The 12,079-nt window shown below is 36.9% G+C and overlaps 1 pseudogene across 1 annotated transcript; it reads right to left on the reverse strand.

The window, feature by feature from the left end:
• Window positions 1-4,748: 4,748 nt before the first annotated feature.
• Window positions 4,749-7,718, reverse strand: LOC148727632 (uncharacterized; annotated as a pseudogene). The gene is made up of 6 exons (XR_015988641.1): window positions 7,515-7,718; window positions 7,250-7,320; window positions 6,531-6,714; window positions 5,955-6,068; window positions 5,391-5,571; window positions 4,749-5,162 (listed from the first exon to the last, which is right to left on the reverse strand). The product of XR_015988641.1 is annotated as an uncharacterized LOC148727632 (transcript).
• Window positions 7,719-12,079: the final 4,361 nt, after the last annotated feature.

A 12,079-nucleotide genomic window follows, 5' to 3' on the forward strand; every position in this document is an offset into this window, starting at 1 on the left:
TAATCAAATCGGCACCTTTCTTGCGCTAGTCGTAAGTTAATATTTATGTGAATACGAACGCTCTGTGTTATACCATGCCAGATGACACCGCGGAAATACGTTTTTTGGTATTTTACTGGTCAGCGGACACCTCAACGAATCCACGAAATGCCGGTAACTTTTACAATGTTTTTCGCCGTCAGTCAAATCGACAGCGTAAAAAGTCAAAACTTAGAAAGAATACTGTAAACTTAGCTTTGAAACTCGGCTCACCTTTTGGATAGCTTTAAAGCTCAATTATATAATTTGCCAAAGCCGAACTGAAGTTGCACACGATATGAAATTGTTGTTTTTCGCTGGCGGCTCCGTGGCAACTAAGGTTTGTTGTTTATAAAAGAGCTTATGCATCAAGGCTAACAATGAGACGATTTTTGAATGGTTGAGGCGGTGATCCGAGGACGCTGCACTATCAGGTCTGTAAAGCAGTGGCTTGAGCCGTATAAATCGGCATGTCAACGGCATTTTGGTCAGATTCGCCGAAAAGAAGACAACACATGCCCGTGTAGCACGGCCACCCTATCCCCACTAGTTACTGTATGTATCATAGTTGGCCAAAAAACCTACGACTGTACCATGCATAGGACTGAAGCCCCCAAAAGTACAAAGACTGGCTCAACTAGAGGAAGAATAAACCGAGGTATGCTGTAAGTACAAAATGCTCATTATAATGATAATAAAGAAGTTTTCACTTTCCACCTTAGTTTGTAATTTTTTTTTCTGAGAAGCTGCAATTTTATTTCTGAGCAATAGTTTTACTTTCCCAACAAGTATTTCTCATCACAATTATGAATAATTTGTAGTATGTCTTTTTTTTTAAGCTGCTTTTCCCTCACTAATCATTTTATTTTATTTATTTTTGCTTTTTCTTTTCTTTCTTTACTAACTTAATGCCATCTGCAACATAAAATGTACTGAGCTAACAGAATACTTCTGCTTTATTTAGCTCCCTGATTCACAAAGTAACATTACCATATTGGTACTACTAGAAAACAAATTTTTTAAGAAACAAAACTACTGTAAGGTAAAATAATTATTATAATATAATTTAATCTATGTGAATAAAGCACTGCATTGTCTTTTCTCGTATTGCACCAGCCTTGAATGAATCAACTATCTTCTAAACTTGATTTCTTATATTCAGAAGCTGCCTGAGTTATAAACAAAGAACTCTTGTTGGTGTTTATGGAGGTGTAAAGAACATAATGATTACGATGAATAATCTTCCAAATTAGAAATGTCAGAGGGAAATTATCAGAAGTATTTTCTGAAGTCGAACAAATGAAGTTAAAAAATGTTCAGGAGCAAATTGATTAGATTAAGTCAGCTGTCAATTCCCAGTTAACAGTAAGTCATGAGGAGTAACCAAAAGCTTGTAATTAGCCTGTATACTGCTGTGCCCATCTAGTCAAATAAAAATCAAGGATGGGATATCCCCAAACATGAGCAATGATAGCACCATGCAGATGTCCTTTTCCCAACTTATTACAGTTCTACTGTCAACAATCATTCACTTGACTCTGATGCTGACTTCCACACAGGTTGTCGAAATGTCAGTCACTGCCACCGACAACAGTCCTTCTCAGGACTACACTCACCCGGACAATCAGACTACACCTTCACATGTTACCCCCGGGTTCAAACCATTTACTGCACACAGTAACAAGCCGTAACAAGCCGTCACAAGCAGTAACTGGCCGTTACACACCATCACAGATCGTCACAAGCCAGTTAACTGATATCTTTGAACGCAAAGCTAAAAATAAACAGGGATACTGGAGAAAATCGAAGCTGAATAAATTGTGTCAAGATGAAATGTTTGAGTTTCTTTTGGCCAAAATTTGCCGGAGCTGGTCTTCCGAAAAATTTGCAAAACTTGCAGCTTGCGAGTTTTCCTCCACTTTATTTTTTCTTATGGTAGGATTCGGACCTAAAAGGTCAATACATGTACATGTTGGTACATGTTGTACACATTGTACAGGTACATGTACATTGTACAGGTACATGTTGTACACATTTTTTTTTTTTGATAAATTTATTTAAAGCATTTTATTACATTTCCATAATACTTTTGTTGAAAAAAATAGTTACAATAAACGAATTTACTTTCGTTTATTGTAACTATTTTATAATTTACTCTAAATTGATTTCTATTTTTTTTTTAACAGGACCCGCATTGATAGCAGTTTTATTTCCTAAATTGAAGCAGCAATCCTGTATAAATATGTTTAAATTATTATTAGTATCATTATTATTATGAAAAAAACAACTAGACACACGCACAAACACCCGTAGAGATAGAAAAATATTAAGCTGAAAGCCATACACAAATCTTCTACAGAAAATACAGTTACCCAGTATTTAAGACAGGAATTGTACCTTTGAGACGTACACAAAATAATAAAACTGCGAGCTCCACTTTTAGGCGTGGCTAGACTGATATATTAAGTCATAAGGACTTTACACACCTTGACAGGTTGTAACATGTCGAAATTTATCCTTTATCAGTACCATGACGTATCCTATAGCCCTTTAGAGTAGCTTAGAAGTTGACAAGAATAATTGTGAAGAAAAGACTAAGTTCTTTTACAATATTGTTTAATAGTGACAGTCAGCACCCTCGATTAGTCCTTTATCACTGGAATAAGCTCCCAACATTCCTCACCCTAACCCTCTTCAAATAAGCACCCACTCTGATTAAGCCACGCAAGTTCTAAAAATTTGATAAAGCTTCCAGCGGCTCGTTTTCTCGAAAGGCTCGTTAACTTTTAGGTCGAAATCAACTTTTCAAATCGAACTAATATGCAAGTAACACCTTGTACAGACGTCCGTACAGTTATAAGTCACAATTTTTCGGCTTTATGTGTTACTACCATTTTTATGATGACGTGCTTCGCTGCGAGCTCCGCTATAAAGACTAACGAGCGTGGGTCCTGACCAACAAGCGACTCCATTTTGTTGCATTAACAGACAATTTTTTCACGAAGATAAAAAGCTATCAAAACTTTTATAATAATAATATTAATAATAATAATAATGATAATAATAATAACAATATATTATTATCAATATAATTAGTGGACAGGGCGCACAAGACGGTAACACTACTGGAGATGAGCTGCCCATGGACCACAAAGACGAGGAGAAGATCATGAAGTACGCCCCGCTTCTTCTAGAGCTCAAGAGACAGTACCCGGGTTTTAATATCATTCAGTACAACATAATCATCGATGTCCTGGGAGGGTACTCAACAGACCTCAAGAAGAGCATCAGGGAGCTTGTTGGATCAGAAAGGAGTACAGCAGTGTTAGGTAGAATGCAGAAGTCTGTAGTCAGCAGTTCACTCAAGATCTTTGAAAGTCATGAGTTGAAGACTTCATCTTAGCCATATGTTATTTTGTTGAGTTTTTAAGACATTAGGAACTAGCCACTAGGGCTTTTTTTTTTAGAAGTTTTTCTTTTATCATTTTGTATAAGTTTTTCTTTTTTTGGGGGGGGGGTACATATGTAAATTCTAAACTTGTTAGCTGGCCAGGTCCTAGACGCCCAGCTTTCGTGTATATGAGTTCTGGCATCCAGACATTTTAACTGCCACATAATATATACCTATATATATATAGACGTATTTTATTATTTCATGTTTTTTATTTATTTCTTTATTTACGTTCTCAAAGTTTAGGAAGATTTTAATCCTAGGTGCAGCCTGGGTTATGTTTATCGCCCCAGTCCCCAGTCTTTGTATGATCTTATGGCAAACATAACTTTTTAAAACTGTCGGATATTAATAATATTTTATTCAACTACATATCTGCTCAAACCTATGATACACGTAACAGATTTGAAAAAGTGAACCGCGAGGCTATACCTATGAAAGGTCCCCTAACTAAACTGTAAAAACACGGATTAAAAAAATCATTAGTGCAGAAGAAAAATGACATCATTAGGAATAATATTTTGATGAAATTTTATACAACAACAACAACAACTTTATTAGGTACTTCCATAAGTAGTACATGGCATTATCTAAGTAAGAATAAGTAGGAATAAATATTTAACATCAATTCGTCTTTAACAGAACTTCTTGTCTGATATTCATTATTTAGAATATAAAAGCAGAAATGAGTCTACAATAAATGATGACAATAAATGTTGTTTTCCACACAATGGCAAGTGGGATTCATAGTTAAATCAGGCAAGGTCATAACATGCAGATACCAAGCAAAGTGGCAGCTACGTAGAAACGCGAGCTGAGTAATAATAAGAATCATTGCCACCAAAACTATTTGATTATTTGGTGCACTGCTCCTTCCCAACAGTGTCCAGGAAACAGGTTCTTCCACTTGAAGTGTCTAAAGTTGACAAGAGTCCCAAAAGAGGATCCATGGTGAGTGCAGTGGAAGGGGATAAGAGAGATGGATTTATCTCAAGATTGCACTTTAAACCCGTGAATACCGATCACATACCAATTCACCAAAATTATCTCTAAATTACCACAGAACAAGTAGATTAAGGCATTCTTTTCACTTGCAGGATTACTTCATTCATCCACACAACCTTTTCTCCTAACTATCTATTGATAATCACTGTTTGTCATGTTTGAGAATGAAGGGAAACTGGGCTATTAGCAATATAGTAATTTGGTTCCTTCATTAGCTTTCAATTTGCCTCATCTTTACAGAGCTTTCTTATTAAACTGGTTGTCAAAAGACATGTTTTAAGGAAAAGGCAAAGTGTAATGAGGTTTGCATAATATAGAAGTGAATATACATGTTGAATCACATATGATTACAGAAACGGGAAAGCCAAACAAAGGTCTGCTCTGCTGCCATAGTGTTAACATTTGGTAACTCCTCCTTCAGTTGGGCTGGATTGTACTTTGTCTTGCACTGTGGATCTCTATGGTTCTTGAGGTGCAAACTATCTATGAGTTTGTTTATTCCAGACCACATTTTGTCAAATGGTGGTGGTTAAGTGGCAATGGTTTGGACGCAGCTTTCATGCCATCAACATGACACATGTTGTCGTATGCCAAGTATATATCACCCCAAGAAGATGGTGATAAGGCCTTCAAAACGATTAAGAGCCAATTAATTATTATCAAAAATGCTTGTGATGGACTCTCCGACCTGTTGGCATGAAATAAATATATAACCCTTCATAAGAAAACATTAAATAAAATTGATACCTCTGGTTTAACTTAATGGAGAGTCTAGCATATTAGATAACAAAATTCTCATGACTCATTTCAATAATCATAGGCATGGCTAAACCTACACTGAGGTCCAATTTTACAAGTGCAACATTTTAAAACAGCTATATATATAGTGAAAGAAGATTAACCAAGGTTCATATACCGGAAAAGGGGATTCCATTTGTCAATAAATCCACTGCCTCGAACAATAAAAAAATGTCCACGGGACCATTTCTGCAGGCGTTTTTTTTCACCAGTTTCTTTATTACAAGATGTTGGTGTTTCCTCTGCACAGTCAGCTAGTAATGCAGCCGAGGTAGGTTGAGATAAAATCTCTTCATTTCCTGTTGTGTGAGCAAGAAAAAATGAGTTTTTTTCTTTTGGCACTTCAAATGTAACTAAAAGCTAATGAAACATGGTATGGTAGCATATCATAAAAAGGCAAACCTATTTATACGATTTCAAAACCATTATGCAGCCCTTAACCTACAATGTGGAATATGTTTGACATCAACAGGCTCAGGGAGAAGTCAAAGATAACAGGAGTCGTGCACTTAAAAACGACACACCAAAAACAAAATTTTTTCAATTAAAGCTGCATTGCTTTCAAACTTGTCATGGGTGATGCCTTTACAATTTCAGAAACATTTCAGCTGTACAAAAAGTTGAATATGCACAATTGGAAATGAATAGGCAAACTTATGGAGGGCCTAGGGGATAGGTTTACCTTGGGATAACACTGCTGATTGACCTACAGGTGTACTTGCAGTATCCAAAATGGAGTCTACCACAGATTCTACCTTTTTAGTTTCATCAGTGGTTAGGGTGATATTGTCGGCAACTGAGAAGTAAAAAATACGAATAAGTATATGAATAAGTGAGTGCTCGCATTTTAACTGGAAGGAAGTAGTGCTAAAAAGCACTGCCCAGAATTGAAATTGCATACAGCAATTACCAGACATGAGAGTGAAATAACATGTACTGACCAATATCAACATGACCCTCTAGCTAAGAAGATTGCTCACACAAATACTTTGGGAAACCTTCAACTTGAGTCATCTGATACTCAACCTCTTCTATCAGTTAGCATGTGCAGTTATTTGCACTGTCTGGCAACCTATATATCAAAAGGGTAACATGTCGGATCTTTTATCGAAACATATTTTTGATTTTTCATTTGGTATAGCAGGAAAAGATAAAAATGGTTGCACAAGAAAATTAAGGAACATCTATTCATCCTTCATGCGAAGTTGATGACATGAAGAAATGAATCGTAAACATCCAAATGTAAATCACCACTTACCTTCAACAGCACTTGCATCCTTTAAAACACTACAATGTTTTAAAAAGCCTCTAATATCAGAAGGAATACTTGGATGCCTGGAGGAAAGAAAATCTAAATGTTCCTGGCAAAATGCCATTCCATGGACATGGGCAGCAGTGCAGACATCAGGATAATTTACCAGGGGAAGTCCATTGATAACATTCTAATGAAAAAATGTTAAAAAAAAAAGGAGATTCAACAGTAATGACCAAATGATTATTATTAAATTGTCAAATGTTTTAAAAAGTGTGCCATTCTCAAATATAAGGGCTCCATAGCGAACATAACTGAAATCACATTCAGTGGAAGCACATTCATAATATCAGAATCCATTAGAGTCCAAACTGATTCATCCAAACCCTGACCCCATCAGATTTTTTTCACACTGGTCCTTCAAAATTTTATGCATCTATGAAATTTATTGTTATTTTTAATTAGCAACAAAACAAATGCAGTTCAATAAGAAAGTGAACATAGTAATTTACAACAAATTTTAAACTATGAATGTGATGTATTTTCGTTTAAAAGAAAAGTGAAAAAGCTTAAAGAAGAGAAAAAAATATGATAATCAAATGCCCAGAGAGTAATGTAAAACACTTTTTGTTGACCTTTCTCAAAAATATTGAAGGTGGATGAGTGAAAACAAGGATTTCAACTCTTAATGATATGAATCAGAAAATAAACATTAGGGCTTGCACCTTTCTCTTCATCATACAATGTGCAAACATCAACTTCCACTACCCGTCTGCAACCCAAAGCTTACCACATCCTTTCAAAATAATAATGAAAGAGTCATTCCTAATCACAGATTGTATTTATAAATGACTTAGAAAATCCTCCAATCCAATCTGCTATTGGCTCCTCTGGTTTCAGCATTAATTGGAAACTACATTTCATGCAAAATGAAGGTTTGGGAAAAAAACAACTGCAAAAAGAGGAACAGTTTACATTGCCATTCATCACCTCTAGCATTACAGTCTTCAGTGCAGTCTCCACGAGGATGTGAATAATTTGCCTGGGCTCTAAGCTTGTCAATGTGAGCCATGATTGCCTCTCTGTCAGCATCAACAAACATCATCCAGAACATGTCAAGTGCCTTTCTTTCTCTTAGTTCAGCTTCCAGCTCTCCATTCCAGAAAGCATTTGTCACTCTTTTCTCACTTAATCCTGAGGAGAAGAAACACATCTTAATTTTTACAAAGGATTTACAAAATAAAGATACAAAAAGCTTCCTTCTTGAATTTTGGATCTAAAACGAAACTATAGACCCGAAATGGCTGCTAGATTCATATTCTTTTCAGTATTAGTCGGTTTCCTTTTTTTTGCTTTTTTTATAGGGCGTCCTCGGCCACGGTCAGTGCAATGGCCAAACAACTATACTTAACAAAGCCGAAGTGCAATGGTTTTGCCAAGTAACGCCTGAAGGAGGGTACAACAGTACACCAAATTCGCCCAGGAATTCAACTTGGTCCCCCGAGGATAGTAGTGTATTAAACAAATAATAGCACGAATTGTACGTGGTAACTGCAGGGATAAACACCACAAGTGATATTTCAAAATACAAATGTGTAAACTTGTATTTGCAGTTCTAACTAGTTTTCCTCTTTAACAAGTGCAGTCATAGGGGCTTCGTCCACCGGGAGCAGTTCTCGACCACAAGAGTGAGCAAGATTGCGAATAAACAACGCGTTATTACCACTCATTGTGGTTTCAAATTATCTTTAAAAGCCCACGTTAGAAAAAGAAGCTTTTGATCACCTAGTTTTTCCCTTAACGTAGTCAAGCGGGGCTTTTTCTAATGCTAATTAATTCAAGTACTTTACATTCATTATCTTCACGAAAACTATGAGCGCCTTTTAGTTTTGGTGGCCATCTGCAGGGTGGCCGACGCAACTGCGAGAAATTAATGAGATATTTAGAAGAGAATTTAAATCACAAATAAAAGAGGCCAAATAAAGTTTACATTTCAAAGATAGCTTTATCACTCGACCTTAATTATGGAAAGAAATGGCCGATTTGGGCCTTATATACAAATAAAATTTAAACTATATTCCAATAGCCGTAATGCGCCACCTACCTTCGCGTCCCCTCGACCTGCTCAAATTATAGAGTAGCTGTAAACTCCAAACTCGACAGGACGAAAAATAACAGTTACCTTTTGGAAATAATTGCTTTTATTTATATTCATGGGCCCCATACTGGAATGGTAACACTTACCTGAATTAAGTCCATGGACTTCGTTAAAGGCGACTGCAAAGCCACTAAACGAGACTTAAGAATGACACCTTCCAAATTAAAAAACAAAGTCAACTAAAAGGAGTTGTGTCCAATAATTATCAACAAAAACAATAATAAATAACAGATTATAGAGAAAGACTGACGTTCACAAAAACAAGGTAACGAACAAATGGTTAACCGGCTGTACATTTAGATGGTAACGAACAGAGGTGTACATTTCGAGATTTAATTCAGTTTCACGCGGGGTCACGCTAATGCTCGCGAAAATTACTATTGACTGTTGACTGGCAATTCAACAATATTAAACGGCTCTATGTGCAAAAAGGAATATAACAAAATTTCTGGAAACATTCAACAAGAACTTACGCAAAGGAAATTTGCCATTTTAAAAGAGACTTGTCCACAAAACACACATCCGAAACTTCAACAGCACTCCTTTCTTCTCCGGACAAATGCCATCCCATCCGTGGATTTATGCCATGCCAGATATATTTTTCGTGCAACCCAGCCTAATCCAGGTGAAATACAACCATACAATAGCTAAAGCGACGCTAAACGAGGCTTTTATACGCGCACAACGTAACCACATCCGTAACTAAAAAAATTCGCAACAAAGAAATCAATGTACTTCGTAAACAAATTCGACTTAGGCTAAATGAATCCTTTGAGTATCCTTAAAAGTCAGTCTGATGAATGAGTCAAGTTCAGTCAATCGTTTGAGTATCCTTAACAGTCTGACGAATGAGTCAAACCCAGTCTACCCTCTGTTGTGACGGCTGTGACGGTTGTGACGGCTGTGACGGCTGTGACGGCTGTGACGGCGTCACACGCTCAAAGAACGAAATCGTACAGAATATATCGGGCATCAGCAGATGTCGAAGTATGCACTCGATATTACGCTTATTTTCGGTTGTTTTTATGTGTTTGATATCACCAAAACGGAAATTCATACTTGGAAAGGGTGAAAAAATAACAAAGAATGAGGTAATTCAAGATTTAATGAGATTTTGAAGTTATAAGCATATAAGATGCAATGAATATATGAAGTTCATATATTTTGCACTGCGGTATTAGATACGTATGATGTGCGATCCTCGCAGTAGATAGCGCTATTTATGCAATAGCGAAAATCAGACCTGAAAAAAAAAATCAGGCCTGTACGGGACTCGAACCACTGACCTCTGCGATACTAGTGCAGCGCTCTACCAGTTGAGGTAGATTCCACAAGTCTCTCTTTGCAGCAATAGAGCTGTGAATTTGACATGTTAACAACTATTATTATAATTGTTATTTTATTTTTTATTTTTATTATTACTTACCTGGTTAGTGATTACCTTTTGACTAGATCAACACAAACATCAGCTTCCATAGCTTTTGACGAGCCTTCCCAGTTGAGCCTGCAGTTGTGCATGCGAGAGTTTTTCGACTTTCTGTTGGCAGTTTCACATGTTGCACACCTTTACAAAAGACATTATGAGTAAAGGTCCTGGGTAACACTTTCAAGAGGAGACAAATATGGGTGCTGTCATATGTTGAATGATTCTGTACTTTTTTGGTCAAATTGAAAAAAAAAACATTGCTCTTGTTGTTTACAACAAGGTGCTAGTAGACAAAATATATTTCTATACATTACTTCTTTGACCTTGAACCATAGCAAATCACCTTGCCAGTTTTTAGGCCAACCATGGAGCCAACACCTAGTGGTGAAAGCAAGGATATATTTTATTTGTTTATTAATTATTTAGTTCATTAACTTTGACCATTGGCTGACACCAGAACTGTCAGTAAGCTAAAGAACAATCCAGAGAAAAAAACAGCAGCTTTCTAAGAAAATGCATAACCAAATGCACCCTTTTTAATTCTTTCAGACGTTGAATTTGCAGTGTACCTCTCAGGCTGTTGTGAGCTTTTCCCCTTTTTTGCCATCCCATGTCATATGACGCTCCTATCTCCACATTTTCCTTTTCACTATCATCTTTCCACATGTTTCTTTCGCTTTCTAAACTTTTCAGACATGATTCCTTGGCCAACTTTTCAACTTGGAGCCCCACTTCCCTCTCGCGAGCCTTCAGCGTGGACTCTCCAAGTGATGGTATATTGATGTATGATAACTACTCGTTTACGTGGGTAGGATCTATGCCTGCGTGTAGCATCCCTGTAAATATTTCGATTCAACTTATTAACAAATTGGCTAGATGTTAAATGGATGCTGTAATGGTGGAAAACAAGATTTTTAGCCGCGTTTAATGTAAACAAACCTGCTGCGAGCTTCGTGTTTACATCAAAGATTGGTCTCCCTCGCGTTGTCCCGGTGCTACGGTGGGTCTTGTTTGTACGACAGGTATTTGTCTCTCCACACTCAGAGTTTGAACAGGATATGTACAGTAGTGATCCTAACCCAGACACCGGTTCTTTTATGCAGTCGAAGAGCTGTAGAGCTGCCTCACAGGGGGACATTTAATTCCACAACTCGACGGCCGCGAAGTGGAAATCCACTGCAGACTTCCGGATCACGCACATTCTTTTCATTTTCTTGTTTTACCAGAGCATTACCAGAAGCTTTCAGCCGATTTGCGGCATTCTTATTGCGAATAAAAGCTTTCGATCTGCAAAAGCGGCCCTTGTTTGTTTTTCTCACGCTAGCATGAAGAACGGCCGCCATCTTGGATGTCGCAATGTTATGCGCAGAAAAGGTTGCGCAGTGCAAAACAAGGGAATCACCTTAAGGTAATTCCCTTGAAATTGTTCTACTATCAAACGTTTTTTGAAACTTGGTATGATTAACATTCATGATATAAACATTAAAAAAATGTAAAAAAAAATGGGGTCACTGTGCTTGTTTATGCGTCGGCAGGCTAATAAAATGGGCTATTTTTATTGGTTGTGCGTTAAAAATTCTAATCACCTTCCTACATAATTTAGCCTTGGTAACTTGAAAGAAACAAAATTTTATTTTGAAATTGAAGGTTCCTTTATCAAAATAAGCGGTATTGCTTCATTTTAGCTGTTTTTGATTGCTCGGTTGTGGGGATTTTGCCCTTTTTCGGACAGTTCCGTGGTTAGCTTGAAGTCCTCGCCTTGGCCAAAATACACAAAGTACGGAACTATTTTCCAAAAAAAAAATGTTCTACTGTCAAACTTTTTTTATTCTTCAAATATGTTCTTTATTAGATTGTTCATAGAAAAAACCTGAAAAAAAAAAATCGGGTGTCACCGTGCTTGTTTCCTCACAAACTGCCGTGAAAGGTGGACATGGTTTTCAGATCGTAGTCAGGATGAAGAATTTGCAC

Source organism: Stylophora pistillata, chromosome 6 (genome assembly GCF_964205215.1).
Source record: "Stylophora pistillata chromosome 6, jaStyPist1.2, whole genome shotgun sequence".
Lineage (NCBI taxonomy): Eukaryota > Metazoa > Cnidaria > Anthozoa > Scleractinia > Pocilloporidae > Stylophora > Stylophora pistillata.